General features: G+C 42.2%; 1 protein-coding gene across 1 annotated transcript in view; it reads right to left on the minus strand.

Moving 5' to 3' along the window:
* Positions 1 to 4,493: 4,493 nt before the first annotated feature.
* The window catches only part of CHP1 (calcineurin like EF-hand protein 1), a 45,276-nt gene continuing 32,546 nt past the window's right edge, over positions 4,494 to 17,223 (minus strand). Inside the window, exons 8-10 of the mRNA XM_064462525.1 lie at positions 15,351 to 15,387; positions 14,502 to 14,746; positions 4,494 to 13,661 (exon numbers count right to left, since the gene is read on the minus strand). The gene's annotated coding sequence lies outside the window, so the exon portion shown is untranslated. The remainder of the gene's footprint in view (positions 13,662 to 14,501; positions 14,747 to 15,350; positions 15,388 to 17,223) is intronic.

Raw genomic sequence — 17,223 nt, forward strand, 5'->3', positions numbered from 1 at the left:
CAAAACCGCTTTCAGCAGCAACCACAAGGAAAGTTGTGCCTCCCTGCAGGTTGTGACATGCCAACCGAAGAAGGAATTTTTCAGAAATGCAGTTGCCAAAACAATAAACAATCCATGTATATGAAAGTTTTCTGAGGGGCTTGTTACTTTTAGGCAATCTATACAAGCAGCAGAAGCTTTCTGCTACCATCTAAAATAACCCTTCAAGCTTCTATTTGAATATGAGTGGAGTAACAATTTTTCTTTAGTTGCCTTCCAAGAAGTCAGAGGCTCTGGTGCCTTAAGTCTGCCGAACAGCTGGACCCAAAGAAGATATCCAGAATACATGAGTTTAGCTCAAATTGTTCAATTCTGACAAAGGTACAGCAAGTGCCAACACGCCTGGCACATCAGAAGGGCGTGGCGCAGCAGTTCACGCAGGCAGGGCGAGCAGGAGGGACGCCACAGCCCGCTTGTAGGTCTACAGCTCAGGCAAGTGCTTTGGTCTCTGGCGAAATGGTGGGCACTCGCCTCAGAGCTGAAACCGCTGTTCGTTCAGCGAAAGCCCCCGAGATGTCAGACGCGTCCGCCCAGACGGGTCTGGTAAGGAAGGACACACCAGTACAGGCCGTGGGTTGCAGCAACTGCCCAAACCCCTCTCCTCACAATAAGGTACCTGCACGAGGTGTGCACAGGTCGATGACCTGTCACGCCAGGGCGCTGAACTGCAGGAAATGGTTGAGAGGCTGCGCAGTGTTAGAGGAGCTGAGGCAGAGATAGGCAGGTGGCTTCAGAATCACGTTCCTGTGGCAGACACCGCCAAGAATGAGGCACCGTGGACCCTGGTGACTCACAGGATTCCCCATCAGCCTGCACCCTCCACCATCACAATCAGAAACAGATATGAAGCCGTAACGACTGAGGACACCCATGAGCAAGGTCTGCAAAGTCCCACACAAGGAGAAACTGTACCAGCAACACACAGTGGCCATCGTAAAAAGAAACGATGAGTGCTCGTGGTGGGTGACTCTCTGTTGAAGGGTACTGAGGCACCCATCTGCCGACCTGACAGGGAGTCACGAGAGGTGTGCTGCCTCCCAGGAGCCAAGGTCCGAGGTGTTGCTGAGAGGGTGCCACAACTCATCAGGAAAACAGACTACTATCTGCTATTACTATTTCATGTAGGCATGAACGACACTGAGAGCCGCAACCTGGGTAAAATCAAGGAATACTTTCGAGCCCTGGGGGAGCAAGTGAAGAACATTGGTGCCCAAGTGATCTTCTCTTCCATGTTGCCAGTTTGAGGGAAGGGAGCAGCCAGAAACAGGCGCGTGATGTATATCAACTCCTGGCTTCGTGGCTGGTGCCACCGTGGGGGGTTTGGCTTTTATGACAATGGGGTGTTCTTCAATGACAACAGCATGCTAGGGAGGAATGGAATCCATCAGTCTAACGGCTGAAGAGCAGTAGGCTGGCTGACTTGGTGAGGCGGGCTTTAAACTGAAGGACGTGGGGGGTGGGATCCGTTACGAAAACACTCACACCAGCACATCCAACGGGGGAGTAAGTCAGGCCAAGCAGTGTGGTGACAAAGGTTCCTTAGCCGTCTCCCAAGAGGTGAAACAGAAGAGTAATCGCCTCAAGTGTATGTACACGAATGCACGCAGCCTAGGTAACAAACAGGAGGAGCTGGAGCTCCGTGCCCACCCAGAAGGGCACGACATCATAGGAGTAACTGAAACACGGTGGGACACCTCAAATGGCTGGGGGATCACAACGGACGGGTACAGGCTCTTTCGTAGGGGCAGGCAGGGTAGAAGAGGTGGAGGAGTTGCACTCTGCATTAAGGAACACCTTGTACGTATCAAAGTCAGCTATGGTGACTGCGACTGCTCTATCAAATGCCTCTGGGTTAAAGTCAAAGGGGTCGTCTCCAAGCAGGACCTCACAGTGGGCATCTGCTATCGACCTCCTAACCACGGTGACGAAGCCAACGAAGCGATATTTGGGGCACTAAAGCAAGCTTCTGGCCAAGAGAACCTGGTCCTGATGGGTGACTTCAGCTACCCAGACATCTGCTGGAAGAACAACACGGCAGCTGGCATGTCATCCACCAAGTTCCTGGAGTGCGTAGAGGACTGTTTCCTGATGCAAACGTTAGATGTGCCAGCCAGGAATGAGGCGCTGCTGGACTTGCTGTTCACAAACCGAGAAAGCCTGCTTTGTAATATCTCGGTTAGCGACAGCCTTGGCTGCAGTGACCACAATGTTGTGGAGTTCGGGATCCTGCTGAGTGTGCTGAAGGTCAGCTCTAAGACAAGGGTTCTGGATTTTAGAAGAGCAAACTTCAGTGCACTCAGGGCTCAGCTGGGAGGGATTTGATGGGAAGCTTCCATGGAAGACAAAGGAGCTGGTGAGAGCTGGGAGTTCTTCAAGAACTCTCTACTGGAAGCACAAAGCCAATTTATCCCCTACAAAGGAAAGGGAATTAAGCAGAGCAAGAGGCCCCCATGGCTCAACCATGACCTCCTGGGTCTACTCAAATCCAAAAGGGAAGCACACCAGAGATGGAGAAGTGGAGGATTATCTGCTGAGAGCTACAAGGGCATTGCCAGAGTGTGCAGAGACGCAGGTAGAAAAGCAAAAGCCCAGCTCGAATTGAAACTGGCTGTAGACGTGAAAAATAACAAGAAAGGTTTCTTTAGACATGTCAACCATAAGCAGAAAAAGAAGGAAAACATAGGCCCACCGTTAAATGGAAAAGGAGAGTCAATCACCAATGATGATGAAAAGGCAGAGATCCTTAACACCCTCCTCACCTCTGTCTTTATCAACACTCCCAGGTCCCAGGCTTTGGGAGCAAAATTGCTGATTGATCCAGACACCGACCCACCATCGGTGAAGGAAGAGTTAGTACATGAATTACTGCAGGAGCTTGACCCCCACAAATCGATGGGCCCTGACGGCATCGACCCGAGGGTGTGGAGAGAGCTGGCTGACATCATTGCAAGGCCACTCTCCGTAATCTTCGAGAAGTCATGGAGAACAAGGGATGTCCCAGAGGACGGGAGGAAGGCAAATGTTACCCCTATCTACAAGAAAGGCTCGAGGGAGGATCCGGGTAACTCTAGGCCCATCAGCCTTACTTCAATCCCTGGGAAAGATATGGAACGAATCCTCCTGGGGCCCATCACAAGTCAGATGAAGCCCGTGATTGGGAAAAGCCAACATGGCTTCACTAAAGGCAGATCGTGCTTGACAAACCTGGTGGCCTTCTATGACAAAGTGACTTGCCTGGTTGACATGGGGCGGGCGGTGGACATTGTCTACCTGGACTTCTCCAAGGCCTTTGATACGGTCCCCCACAGCCTCCTCCTGGAGAAATTGATGCGCTATGGCCTAGACAAGGGGTCTGTGCAGTGGGTGGGGAACTGGCTGGCAGGCAGCACCCAAAGGGGGGTGGTAAATAGCTCCTTTTCCAAGTGGCAACCTGTCACTAGTGGGGTCCCCCAGGGATCGATATTGGGCCCAATGTCATTCAATATCTTTATAAGTGATCTGGATAGTGGCATCAAGTGTAGCCTGGTGAAGTTTGCTGATGACACCAAGTTGAGTGGGGAAGTAGACACTCCAGAAGGGAGAGCTGCTCTGCAGGGAGATCTGGACAGGCTGGAGGAGTGGGCCAGCAAGAACCTTATGAAGTTCAACAAGGGGAAGTGTAAGGTCATGCACCTGGGAAAACATAATCCAGAAGTGCAGCACAGACTGGGATCCACCTGGCTGGAGAGCAGCTCTGTGGAAAGGGACCTGGGGGTCCTGGTGGACACGAAGCTCAACATGAGCGAACAGTGGCTGCTGCAGCCAGGAAGGCCAACAGGATGCTGGGTTGCATCAAAAAGGGCATCGCCAGCAGAGATAAAGAAGTCATTTTTTTTCCACTCTACTCAGCGCTGGTCAGACCACACCTGGAGCGCTGTGTACAGTTCTGGTCCCCGCTGTACAAAAAGGATGTGGAGCTGGAAGGGGTCCAGAGAAGGGCCACCAAGATGATCAGAGGACTGGGAAGCTGCCATACGAGGATAGGCTGGGAGAGCTGGGGTTGTTCAGCCTTGAGAAAAGGAGGCTCAGAGGGGATCTCATCACCTTGTACCAGTACTTAAGGGGCAGCTACAAAGGAGATGGAGACTCCCTTTTTACATGGAGTCACATGGAGAGGACAAGGGGGAATGGACACAGGTTGCTCTTGGGGAGATTCTGATTGGACACCAGAGGGGAATTTTTCACAGTGAGGGCAGTCAACCACTGGAATAATAACCACTTCCCTGGGGACAACTTGGCCACGCTGGACACCTTCAGGAGTCGTCTGGACAGGGTGCTGGGCCATCTTGTCTAGACTGTGCTCTTCCTAGAAAGGTTGGACTAGATGATCCCTGAGGTCCTCTGTGACCTCAGAAGTGGAGTGTATAGGAATTTGGTTAGTTTACATTCTGAACAGATGACACATCCAGTTGTAGTGCATTCTCAGCCTGTGCTGCTTTATTGCTAAAAAAATTCGTATACAGGTGCAGAGTTTCCAAGTTCATTTTTAAACAGTTCCTCTTTACAGTGTCAAAAGAATAAAATCTTATCTTGAAATCCTCAAATATGCATAGATATAAAAGCAAGCTGCCTTTTGGAAAAACATTAAAATTTGCAGGGAGACATTCTTTCACTATTACCATGTAAAATGTGTGCAATGGGACTGACTACATAGTTCCTAGTGACACCAATCATTTCCTCAACTAATCCACTTGAGCATGCCATCAGAAGTTCAGTATAAGAAGTATTTTCTAGCCTGCTTTTTAATACTAAGGTAATTTTTAAGAATCTATAACTAATGCTTCTCCTTTGCTGTTATGTCATACATTTGGAAAGGATATCCTCACTGACAACCTAAAGTGGCTTATTTCCCAGGTTTTATATTGAGGGGAATAAGCCCTAACAAAGGATAGAGCTGCTTACTCTTCACTCAAAAGAAAAAAAAGAAAATACAGTTAACAGGGTTTAAAACCATGCAAAGTGTTCTAAAGAATACCCACTACAAATTAGGTGACCATGGTTAACAGCTGGGCTAAACTTGTTTTACAAACTCCCTTTTTGCTTGAAAAAGTTGGCTCAAAGGATTTCATTTAGTCTAAGTTCTGATAGCATAAATTAGTTATCTTCTCTTAAAATACTCCTATCTTCATTTGGCAGTTCTTGTATATCTAGAAAGAGCATTCATGAGAAAAACACAACCCCCATTCTAAACCCAAATCACGGTGCTTTATGGATGGTTGGCTATGAAATACAAACAGGAATTAACTTGACACACAAATTTCTTCCTCCCAAGATGCTTCTTCTATTTAAGAAAGGACTGAGCCTCTGTACAAAAGAAGTGTTCTGCACAAGTTAAGCCCACCTACAAAATTAAGCTAAGCTAGCAGCATGGAATTCTGCAGTAACAAGCTAGTATTCTACATGTTTGAATACAAGTTTAAACTTGGAAAGTATTAGTGATGAAGGCTATGCCACACATTCTATGTTATTTTCAAACTGCCAGCAGAAGTTCACTGCATTGTCCCCTAAATTATTGGGAAATATTACAGAGAACAGATTAAAAGTTTACAGAAAGATGGCACCCAAATTCCCTTTTATTTAATTAGTGAAATAAAGAAAAAAAAGACTATTGCAACCTGTGTTGCAGAAGATGAAGACCTTCAGTGATCAAATCTAATTTTCTGTTTCTAAAAATCTCTTTAAAGAACTTAAAAAATATACAAGATTACCAGTATTTTCAGGTTCATTCCTGCAAGTGCCATTATTGCTGGCTGGTACCAGTATATTCAGTACAGCTGCCTATGTGGCTAGAGAATTACCTGAAAATACTGTCTATTAAAAAGCTATTCAACACCTGAAATATATGTACTGTGCTTATTAATTTCAGTCTTCTCCAAATAATTTCTCTCACCACACCCAAGCTTATTACCTAGTGTCTGGCAAATACTACGCTCAGTTTGAGTCCATGGTTTCCTTTTTTTTTTTGGTGTGTGTGTTTTTGTTTTTTTTCTTTTTTCCACCAGTTGCTTCCCCCCTGCACCTTATAAGAAACTCTGCACCCTTTTCCTTGCTACAGCTGCAGCAGGTGAGAAACCTCATCTCGCCCTTAAACATGCTTAGTTCATGCCCTGCTTTTTACATGCTCAGGGTACTAATATGAACCAGACAAGAGGTTATAAAGGCAAGTTCTGCTGATCCTGCTTCCTGCTTTACAGTTTTGGTGCCATGCTTTTGTCCCTATCTATACATTCTGCCCCTTTCTCTACGAAGGCAGCACATTCTCTAAAAAACAAACAAACAAAACCCAAAATTTGAGAATCAAAGCAGGAAGTTCAAGCTATTGGTATATTAATTCCTATTGCTTCATTATGTATAAATGCATATCTCAGTTTACTGGTAATAACTACATTACACTAGACATTTTGAATCATGCATAATTAGAATACTAGCTCTAAGATTTGGTTTGTGGGCCTGTGCCGCTTTCCTTCAGTTTCTCCATGTAGTTCTTCATGCCTAAGGCATGACAAACTAGTCACCTTTTATTTGACCTGCGAAGACATTCATTTGGAGAGGAAGTGGAGAGAAGCAGACAGGATTTACATAGGACACACTAAACACTAAGTTAGAACAGTAAGTTACCATTTATCTTTAACCTCAGATGTTTTAAAGCCTCAGGGGATCTGTCTATGTTATAACCCGGTGCATAGGCTCAAACAGAAACATGCTCTGCTTACATCATGAACACCAACGCTCTCTAAAACTCAGGAGAAAGTGTAGAGCAGACTGAAAGGGAAGAGATCAGAATCCATGGTTAGTGTTCTGCACTGTTAAACGAGGCATCCTGGTTCAACTGCTGGCTTTTGTGGGCCAGTCAAAACACTACCAGGGCACAATGCTGGACCATCCCATAAAAGAAATCCAATGGAATCTAACTTGAACTGCCATTATGCAGCTCTGTACCTGAACAGCAAGCAGGATTATTAGCTTTGGAGGAAGACCAGACAGTTTCTTAGGGATGCAGGAAACAGTTATTTCTAAGATCAGTTATCCATCAAAAACTGTTCTTCTCTTCCATCCTCTTTCCCTTCTCTGCCCAAAAAAAACCACACTGCCAGCCCTTGACAATGTAATCCTTGTGTAAAGCGTCAGTGTCCTGAGGCTTGGTACAGTTTCTTCTCACTGACTGTCAAGGAGTCTTTGCAAGACTTTCTTTTTTGTCCTAGATTTGTCCATTTTCCTCAGTTGCAGAAAGTGCCACTCCTGAAGGTGGAAATCCTGACACAAGTACTGGCTAGACCTTCTCCAGCAGCACTACTGGGTATGGAAACAGCATATATACTTGTATCACCTGGGCTTAGTACTGCTAAAGGAGGCATGTCGGTACCGGTCACGACACCTTTGATATGCCACACTGAAATGTGGTAGCATCTAGCACTTCCACTTAGTTCTTAGAAAGAACTAAGTGAAACCAAGGGGGTTGGAGCAAAAGTCATGCCATAGTACAAGAGCTGAAAGGCAAAGGGATTCCTTTTGTTGCTGTGAATAGTGATTTCTAGCCTAGTAGTCCATAGAATACAGATCATTATAAAAAGTCTGAACTGGGAAGAATATGCAGATAGCTTGTCTGGTTACATCAGTCTTGATTTACACCCCCCCCCCCCTTCTCTGAATGAACCCTTGAAGAATTCTATTCAGCCACAAAGTTCATAGTTCTGAAGCATGAATATGACCATGTTTTCATTATTATGTAAATGTACTTGCTGGCCACAGACCAGAATAAATTTATAACTTCTCTAATGTAATCAGATAACAATCAAATTAATGTCCCCTATGGCCAGCTTCCAAATTTATCAGTAATTCAATAGCTGGAATTTAAGCTGATTACAACCTTCCAGATCAATTACCTTTTCATACACATCTTACATGTTAGCCAAGACTTAATTTAGACACCTTCATGCCTATCTTGGTTACTTTATACTGTAAGAATGCTCACAGCCCTCACAGTCCCATTATCAACTTACAAAGAGCCAGAAGGCCTCACCTCCCTAATTTTGGAACATTAAAAGCCTCCCTTCAGTTGTCAGTTATGGTCCAAATTACTTCAGCTTTCTAGAAGAAATCCAGCCAGAAATATCTAAACCCCAATGTAGTAATTCTGTTCAGAATACAGTTGTATCTGTTGGGCCATGTTGTCTCTCCAGCCTACATATCTGCACTGAACACAGTGTCAACTATGAACATTTTAGAATGCCTGTGGCTCTTTTATGTAACTGTTTCATAGCAAATGCTTTGCTGGGTGCAGAGGCTACAGCTGTAGATCAGTAACTCTTTGTGTCACCAGAACCTTCACAGTAGTTGCCTCTGCTCAACTTTAGGCATCACAGAAATCAATTATGGTCTGAAACTGAGCGTTCAGCAAACTAAAAGGCTAAAATTATTTTCTGCTGTAAAGAAACGTTTTTAGAATTCTACAGTTGTGCTTGGGATGTACAAATGTTTTGAGTGTCAAGTGTTCTCTAATTTTTTATTGAAAGACCACCTCAGGTCGGTCTTTTTAAATTAAGAAAACAAAGTACTTCCCATGCTAAAAGCTTCTAACTTCAGAGTCAGGTTCTCCTCACAGTCCAGTATTTGGAAGGGTTTAGTTTCTCCTCAGAGAAACAGAGCAAGTGCTAGACTACAAAAAGAAAAGAATATAGAAACGTCAGCTATCCTTTCAAAAAGAACTGCCTGCCCTTCCCCCAGCAGTCACTGACAGTGCTTCAGATGTGTGACAAAGCTGATTATTTTTTGTTTATATCAGGTTCATTAACTAAGTATTCAAGTGCCAAATTACGTCCAGCGAGAAGAACATCAGAGGAATTCACCCAGCTTCTCAGGAAGAGGCTCTTCACACAACTCCCTGCAGCACAGAGCGCCACAAACTTATTTGGTTATTACCCACTTACTCTACTGTACAGTCTTGCTAATGCAAGTTATTTACTATCACATGCAAAACAGTTATTGCTACTAAAGTTCTATTTTCTTATTAAATCATCTTATGGCTTTGTTTGCATCAGGGATTCTTCCCCCTACATACTGTGCTATTTTGCATTCCAGTTTCAGAGGTATTTTTCAATTGATTCTCCCAAGCACTAAACTATTCAATGGTACAGCTACTTTCATTTAGAATTGAACCTAACTCTCAGCACAGGTCACCCAGAGCTCTGCTGTAAATGGCCCACCTGTCCAAATTTCTTACAAATGTATTCGATGCAGAAGGTTGGTTGTTTGGGGTCCCCCCCCATTACGTACATTAACTCTGCACAGATTATTGGTTTTGCACCAAAGTACATGCTTCTTGATTTAATTACTCTAGAGATCTATCGTATCAAAATTACAAAACCAAGCTACCTGTTCCCTCCCTTCCCCCTAACGGCCATTTACAGGCAGGTCTCAGGAAAAAAAGATGCAGTATCCTCACTTAAGTTGAAAGATAATTTTTTTCTTGTAAAAAGAGAGAAATGGGTGAAGGGCAATACCAGCACCAAATAAAAGACTTTCCCTAGGAAATGAAAGGATGCCATCCACAGAGCATTGCGCATCTCAGGAATCATACCAGTCTTATTTGACCAGCCCAAGCTGTCCATTGCATGCTAAATCATTTGGACTTCCCCTGGTCTAAACTTTCCTTCTGAAAAAAGCAGAGGGAGAGACAGAAAGGATTAAAATTGAGCTTATAGCTGGAAAGCAATACTGGAAGTTACCTAAAATACAGGATATTTAATTCTCAGTAATACAGGGTGGGGAATCTCTGATCCATAGGCTAGAGATAGCCTGCTGCACAGATACAGTCTGCAATGTTGTTGTTTTTCAACAACCCTTGACCTTATTATAGTCTCTCTTATTATTATTAACATTAAGATGTATGTAAATGCAGGATCCACCAAAGGTGTTAAAAGATTCAGTAGGACTTCAGCAAAAGAAAGGTTCTCTATTCCTGCAATAACAGATAAGTCTTCTACGTGTAACTGGCAGACAGCATTTTGCAACCATTGACTTAATGGCTATAGTTAAACATGAGCATGTTTTACATTTTATAGTCAGATCTGAAAAAAATATTAACAGAATTTGAAAAATATCTTAAGGTAGCAGAGATGTGTACAAAATGCACACAAACTCCTTAGCATATTCATACTTTTCTGAGTATATCAACAGGATGGGTAATAATAAAACTGAAAATGCTGCACCTGGAAGAAGATACCTTCAACAAATACAAAAAAAGAAAAGGATCCCACTGATAGAGATTAGAATTCTGGATGCTTACATACACTAGCTTATTTTTGCAGTCAGACAGACAGACTAAAAACAAAAAGTCAACTATGATTCTATGAAGCCCGTTAAGTGAATGCATTCAGTTTCTAAAGATAGCGTTGCCATTGTCAAAGGGAGGATACTGCATGTTTAGACCATGTTGGTGACATTTCTTTTGCCTCCTTTCTATTGTTAATTACATTATCATCACTGTTTATTAATAAATTTGTCACTCTGAAATTGTAAAAATACTACTAGGCTCATGCACTGATCCTAACATGGCACTACAGTTTGCTACAAAACACTAATGCTTATGGAACTATACACATCTCAAAATGGAAGACATTGGTGATTTTGTTGTTTTCAAACAACTTGTAACATCATTTTGTCCACAAGTATTAAAATATATATATGTATATATATATGAGCTATTGCACATGCCCCTTGTTTTTGTAATCTTTCACATGGGAAGATTTCCAACCAACATACAGAAAAAGTGGAGCAAGAAAAAGGAAGTAGGCTGAGGCAGCATTTCCCAACACAGCAGTTTTAGAAAGGCATTGGCCGGACAGGTACGGCAATGGGGGTCTTCTGGGCATGCACTGTTGGACTATTACTTCTGTGAAAGCCACAGATCCTTAGCCCTGCTAAAAATTTTATGTTCTAAAATTAAATTTGAAAAATAATGTTATTACATTGTCATGGATAGGAGTCAAGGAAAATTAACAATTCTATTTTTTTGTTACGATGCAGGGTTACAAAATGTTGAGGGTTATTCCTACGGAAAAAGAAATCAAAAAGCTTAAAGGGTTTACTTGCTAGTCAGACAAATTCTTAGTTTTTGTACGTGTCAACAGAAAACAAAAATACCTTCCTGTCCCCCAAGTGTTTTGTCATCAAGCTATGCAAGAAACAACTGCTAGCTCTAACATCAGGAGGGTAAGTATGGGCATAAGGAAGAAAAGGAAATTCCCAGATGGAAAATCAGATGTTTCTTATACCAGATACCTCCCAACAATTGATAATCCTATGATATTGACAGTATTTTCCATCACTTAGAAATGGATCCTGCTTCTACAGACATCTACATTAAATCCCATTGGTTTCAACAATAAATCCCATAAGGAGGCCCTAAAAGGTAGTATGCTTTTCCAGTTGACTCCAATGCCAGAAAATTGAGACCATATTCAGCAAAGAAATCCTAAGTTCTTAAAAGAGCTCAGGCCAAGCTGGTGGTTGCCTCAACAAGATCAATGTAACTCTTATTGCACAGCTCATCACATTGTTACACACAATTTTAGGGTACCTCTCTGCTCATCACAGTTGGCATTATTTTGATATGCAGTGTCTTGCCCATCACTCTTCAGCTTACACGTCTCATCTTTTCTTCATGGAAACAAAAAATAAGTAAAGCTGTCATTAAATCATCTTGTTACAATGCAAGTCTAAACACAGACTTAACTTGACTCTGAAGATTAGGATCAGCATCAACACTTGTCCTTACTCTGCTATGGAACTTGGTCCCATAAAATGTCACTACATTTAAATATCAGAATGCTGCCCTTGCAATCTATCATTAAGATTTAAGAAGGATTTCAATTGTTGGCTTTTTCAGCCATTTTCAGGCTGTCTGGCTCTCTCCAGCAGTTATCTAAAAGGAAAAACAGAACAAAACAAAAAAAATTGAAGACATCCTCCCCAGCCATGCTATTATCTCCCCAAACCTATTAAAAGAACCTATATACCTTTATTTGATCCAGATTTGAAAATAGTATTTTAAGCTAGTAAGTCACATTTTCTAAATCACAAGCTTGGAATAAGGTGCACTAAGAAGAGCTCCAGATTTGAAGTGGAATAGAACATATACCCCAGGTCTGGGGTTTGGTTTTTTTTTTTTTGTCAAGAAATCTTACTTGCCATATACAATACCATAGCAGGGAGCACGTAAACAATATACGCTCCCATCTCAGAATGACAGAAAACATCTTAGATAATCACAAATGATGGAGACAAAGAATCTTGTGTAAACATAACAACAACAGATTGCGCCTTAGTTTGGTAAGGAATAAGAGGAACCAGAAAAAGGCCCATCCTAAGTATTTCTGCCCTCTCTCAGCTCTTCCCTCTTATGTGGCTAACAGTCCATTCTCTTGGGCCTGTTTCTTCCTAGATGATGGAAATGTACAGGTCATCTCAGTTCTCAGTCACAAAAGAATCAAAAAGCCAATTCCATCAGCAGTATGAAAAGCTGAAACTGTTCCAATTCCATCAGCAGTATGAAAAGCTGAAACTGTGCCAAGGAAGCTGAGTGGATAAATTGCAACTTTATACCTCTGGTCTCTTCCATCCCACCAGAAGTTAGTCTCTTTAACAAAGAAAGAGGTCTGCCCCATCTCTTTTGCTGTAGAATGTTTTTGTTCCTTTTGCTGCTAAGGGTTCATGAAAAGCCAGAGGGAGGGAATGATTTAACATAAACCTAATCATTATCCGGTTACCCCAGAGGCCTTTAAAGCTTCATTTTTCTTTGCTGAAATTAAATGATGCAGAGTAATTTCTCTTTCTGGTGAAAGCTCTTCATATCCAGCACTTACACAGGTTTACACATGCAAATACACATTTTGATCACAGACCGGGACAATGCATTTACACACTACAGACAATGTGATTCTACATGTGTTCCTGTGCATTAGCTGCTTTATGTGAGCTGACATCAAGACATCTATCTACAAAGCCAAGCCTGGGTCCTGGACTAGAAAAATACCTGTATGGGATGTCCCCAACTATTTGCTAAGTTTCTTCCTCATGTCAGAGAAAAAATACGTTCTGGTTTTCCTGCTGCAACTTTTCATACATGCCAAGACAGTCTGACATAGCAATGCATGCAGACACTTTATCTGCTAGCAATTCCCAGTATGAAACAGTGAAGTACTTAACCTTCCTAAAATGAAGAAGAATCAATGAAGGATACCAGCTTCCACTTGCTTCTGATTACAAAGTATTTCTCAGTTTAAAAGAGAATGCAGAAAGCTGGATGAAGAGCTGGCACAGAAGACCTTTCTTCAGGGAAACAACTACTGATTTCTGTTACTCTGCTTCTGAGTTTTGATAAAACGGTGGGGTACTTCTCTGGGAGAAGACATCTGGTGATTCAAATGTTGGGTGAGATGGTGGAAAGAGGAAGTAGAGAGATCTTTTTTCGTTCAGCTCCATGGAAGTGAAGGACATGTTTTTGCTTGCTAGAAGAGAAACATCCACGTCTCACAGCCTATGAGCAAGCAACAGGACAACCTTCTTCAATGTCAGGAAAGGATCTGGAATCCCAAAATAAGAGAACGGGAGAGGCAGTTTAGGAATCAGAATAAAACACATTCCACGTTAAAATGCCCACTGGTTCATCGCATTAAAAGCCTAAATCTTATTGACAAAATTAGCTGGCTTCACAAACTACAATAATCCCTTGCTCTAAGATTTCATATCTAACTGTAGATTTCCATAAGCTGCCTAAGAAAATACTACAGAAATGCTGAACTATACGCTTACTCAGATGCAATGCCTCCAAAAATATACCAGTGTTAATTAGCTATGGCGCTTCTTAACTGTGACTCCAGCATACAGCATGACAAATGTTGAGGTAGCACCAGAAACACACTGCACACAGAGTATATTCTGCTCTCTGTGACAGGTCACAATTCAAAGAGACACCATAAACTATCACCTAATTAGCTACAAAACTGTCAGTGCTGTAGAGGGAAAAAACAAGCACTTATGACAGTGGCAAGATCACACAGATTTGGTACTTCTACTCATTTGTCCCCACTCATCCACATCGTAGACATACTTAGACAACTGTCATCTTGTCACTGATCTCCTGCCCTTTCACCAGTGACGCTCACGTGGTATCACCTCGTCACAGTGGCTGTTGAGACTGATTTCTTTTTCTTTAAGTTTGATACCAGCCTGGATTGGAAGGTAACAAGGGTACGATTCTGTGTACCTACTGCCAGAAACATTTATCATCATTCTCCTGTACTACTATGAGGGATCTGAAACAGAATTTTTTTTTCTCTGGTTTCTCTTTCTCCCATACAAGAACATGAGAATACACATATTTTCTAACCCCTTCCTCTCTCTTCTCTGCCTGTATTTCTCACCTTATTCCAATTAACTTAACCCTTTAGTTGATCAAGTTCAGAAATAATCTTCCAGTGACAATTTTCAACTCCTATGTTAGATGCAGCGAGTAGATCGTGAAAATGGAAATGCAGCACACGTCACCATCACTTTCTCTCTGAGGCACTCAAATATTTCAGCTGATGATGAGCTTGACCGTCCAGGCTCACACTGTTGACAAAGTCTTATTCTTGGTATGAAGATGGGAAAAAACAGACCTGGAGAGCTGCAACAAAACATGCGCAAGGTTTGTGGCAGAGCTGAGAACAGAATATAGCAGTCTGTTAGACACCTTAACTGCCAGAATATCTTTTATTTCATTCACTGGAGAGAAGAAAGAAAATAATCAAAACTCCAGAAGTGATTGGCAGCCTTAGAAATTTTGAATGTACTTTTTTCTATTTGATAATTAACATTTGGTTACGTTATTTTTTCCTCCAATCCTACTGTTTAACAAACACAATTTTTAAGATGACTACTCCAAGTTAATACAATTAAACAATTAGCATCTCTTAGCAGAGCAAAATGACATCATGGGACAGGAATATTGTAACTTTAAAAGCAATTATTCATGTTAGAATATATAGTTAAATTAAAGGTTCTTTCAAGCGGAGCCCAAACTGAAAGCTGACAACTATGGCAACATTCCAGTTGTCTGAAAGTATCCTACAAAAAATTAAAATCTCAATTACTGATTTCTTTGGACAGGAAAAAAAAAAAGAAAAATAAAAGGAGAAAAATAAATTAAAAAAAACCCTAAATCAACCAACAAACCTGACAAGTTTAGTACCTGAGATTTAGTACCTAGATAACCTTATGGCCTTACTCACCATTATTTTTGATCAATCCACATTCCCTTCAGTGAGCCTAGGGGGAGAGAGATGAACAAATGAAATTATATTTGTATCTAGGAAGCTGTTCAGTTCATACATGATTATCTGCACAAGACACAAAAGATCAGCTGTACCTTCCAGGAACTAGTTAACATTTTTAGACATTCTATATAAAACATGCTGATGTTACTTTTCAAATTATTATAGCCACCTCATTCCTTTAGTTTAAGAGAAAGGACCATCAAGTAAATTAGGCCCAAGTATGGAAGACCCAGGACAGGCAAATTAAGCTAAGAAGAGGCTGGGAAAGAGCAGCAGATACCCAAAGCATGCCTGAAAGGCTTTTGTTCAGAAACCATTCAGTTTCCTGTAGTAAAATCATGTGTGCCATTTATTCCGTGAATATACCATACACAGAATGTAATTTACATAGTACTGCATTCCCTTTTTCCCCTGGAATTTCTTTGTTTCTACTTCATTGAGAACAGCCTACAGCCCATGCTCAACCAGCTATACCTAGAGCATTGAGTATACACCACTACTGAAACTACTTTTTAATTGTGCATATTTTGAAGATAAATTACCTTTTTATGGTAAGCTATCATCAACAGACACAACTTCCAGTTTCATAGGAACTGAGATGGACAAAATTTCAGCCTCCAGCAAGGCCAGAAACTCTTTCATGTTAATAAGACACCACAGTAGCATGGAAGTATAATGACCCCGCTCAAGGACGCTGAGCTAACAACCTAACTGGCAGAATTCTGCATTGCTATAAGTAGAACTATCCCATCACACAGAGCTTACATTATTAAAAACTCCCAGTATCCTCACCAAAGCATTACTAGCTTCCACCCTCCCACACAACACAGCGTTTCTGCAAGTACCAGGGTCCTGCACCTTCCAAAAAACTGCAGTCAGCAGATGATCCTCAGCCCTGGATTTCAGGGTAGTTATTCCATTCTCACATTGTCAATTCTGACCCTTCCTGTTCAAGTCCTCCCCCAAGAACCTGCCAGGCAAGCACTATGTGACTTCAAGAGACTGATGAACCAACAGCAAATGATTCACAAAACAATGAATTTGATAAGGAACAGTGTGCTGGTTTTGGCTGAGAAGGGGTTAATTCTCTTCACTGTAGTGCCTGTGGTGGTCAGGGACCTTTCCAGCTTCCCGTGCTCTGCCACATGGGCAGGAGGCTGGGAGGGGCGGGGCCGCGGCCAAGACAGCTGACCCCGACTGGCCAATGGGACGTTCATTCCATACCATGTGACACCACGACCAGTATATTAATGGGTGCAGTTGTTGTGTGTGTGGGCAGTTGCGGCTCGGGGAATGGCGGCGTTGGGTTGGCGGGTGGTGAGCAGCTGCCTCAGTGCGGTTTGTTTTGGTGGTTCATTCCCCTTCCCCCCTCACTGCCCCGGGTTTCGCGCCTCTCATTGTTTTCCTTTCCATTGCATTTTTGTTGTTGTTTTATTTTAATTATTAAACTCTTCTTATCTCAACCCACAAGCTTTGCCCTTCTGATTCTCTCCCCGATCCCACCGGTGGGGGAGTGAGCGAGCAGCTGTGTGGGGCTGAGTCACCAGCTAAATGACAACAAACAGTTATCAAAAACTCTCCCAAACTTACTTAACATAATGGAAACAATTCCCAATGCCAGTCTTTGAAAAGCTGGGTTTTCTTTCACTTATGCTAAAACTACAGATAAACTAAACACTAAAGTAAGGCTTTTTACAAAAAAAGCAGCAGGTGACACTTAAAGCAACTCATGCAAAGGAATGTTTCATCCAATATTCAAATTGTTTGCTCTAACTGGATTTATTTAATTTTTTATTTTAACAAGTTCACCAACTCTGGATACCCCCAG

Source organism: Phalacrocorax carbo, chromosome 10 (genome assembly GCF_963921805.1).
Source record: "Phalacrocorax carbo chromosome 10, bPhaCar2.1, whole genome shotgun sequence".
NCBI classification, from domain to species: Eukaryota; Metazoa; Chordata; class Aves; order Suliformes; family Phalacrocoracidae; genus Phalacrocorax; species Phalacrocorax carbo.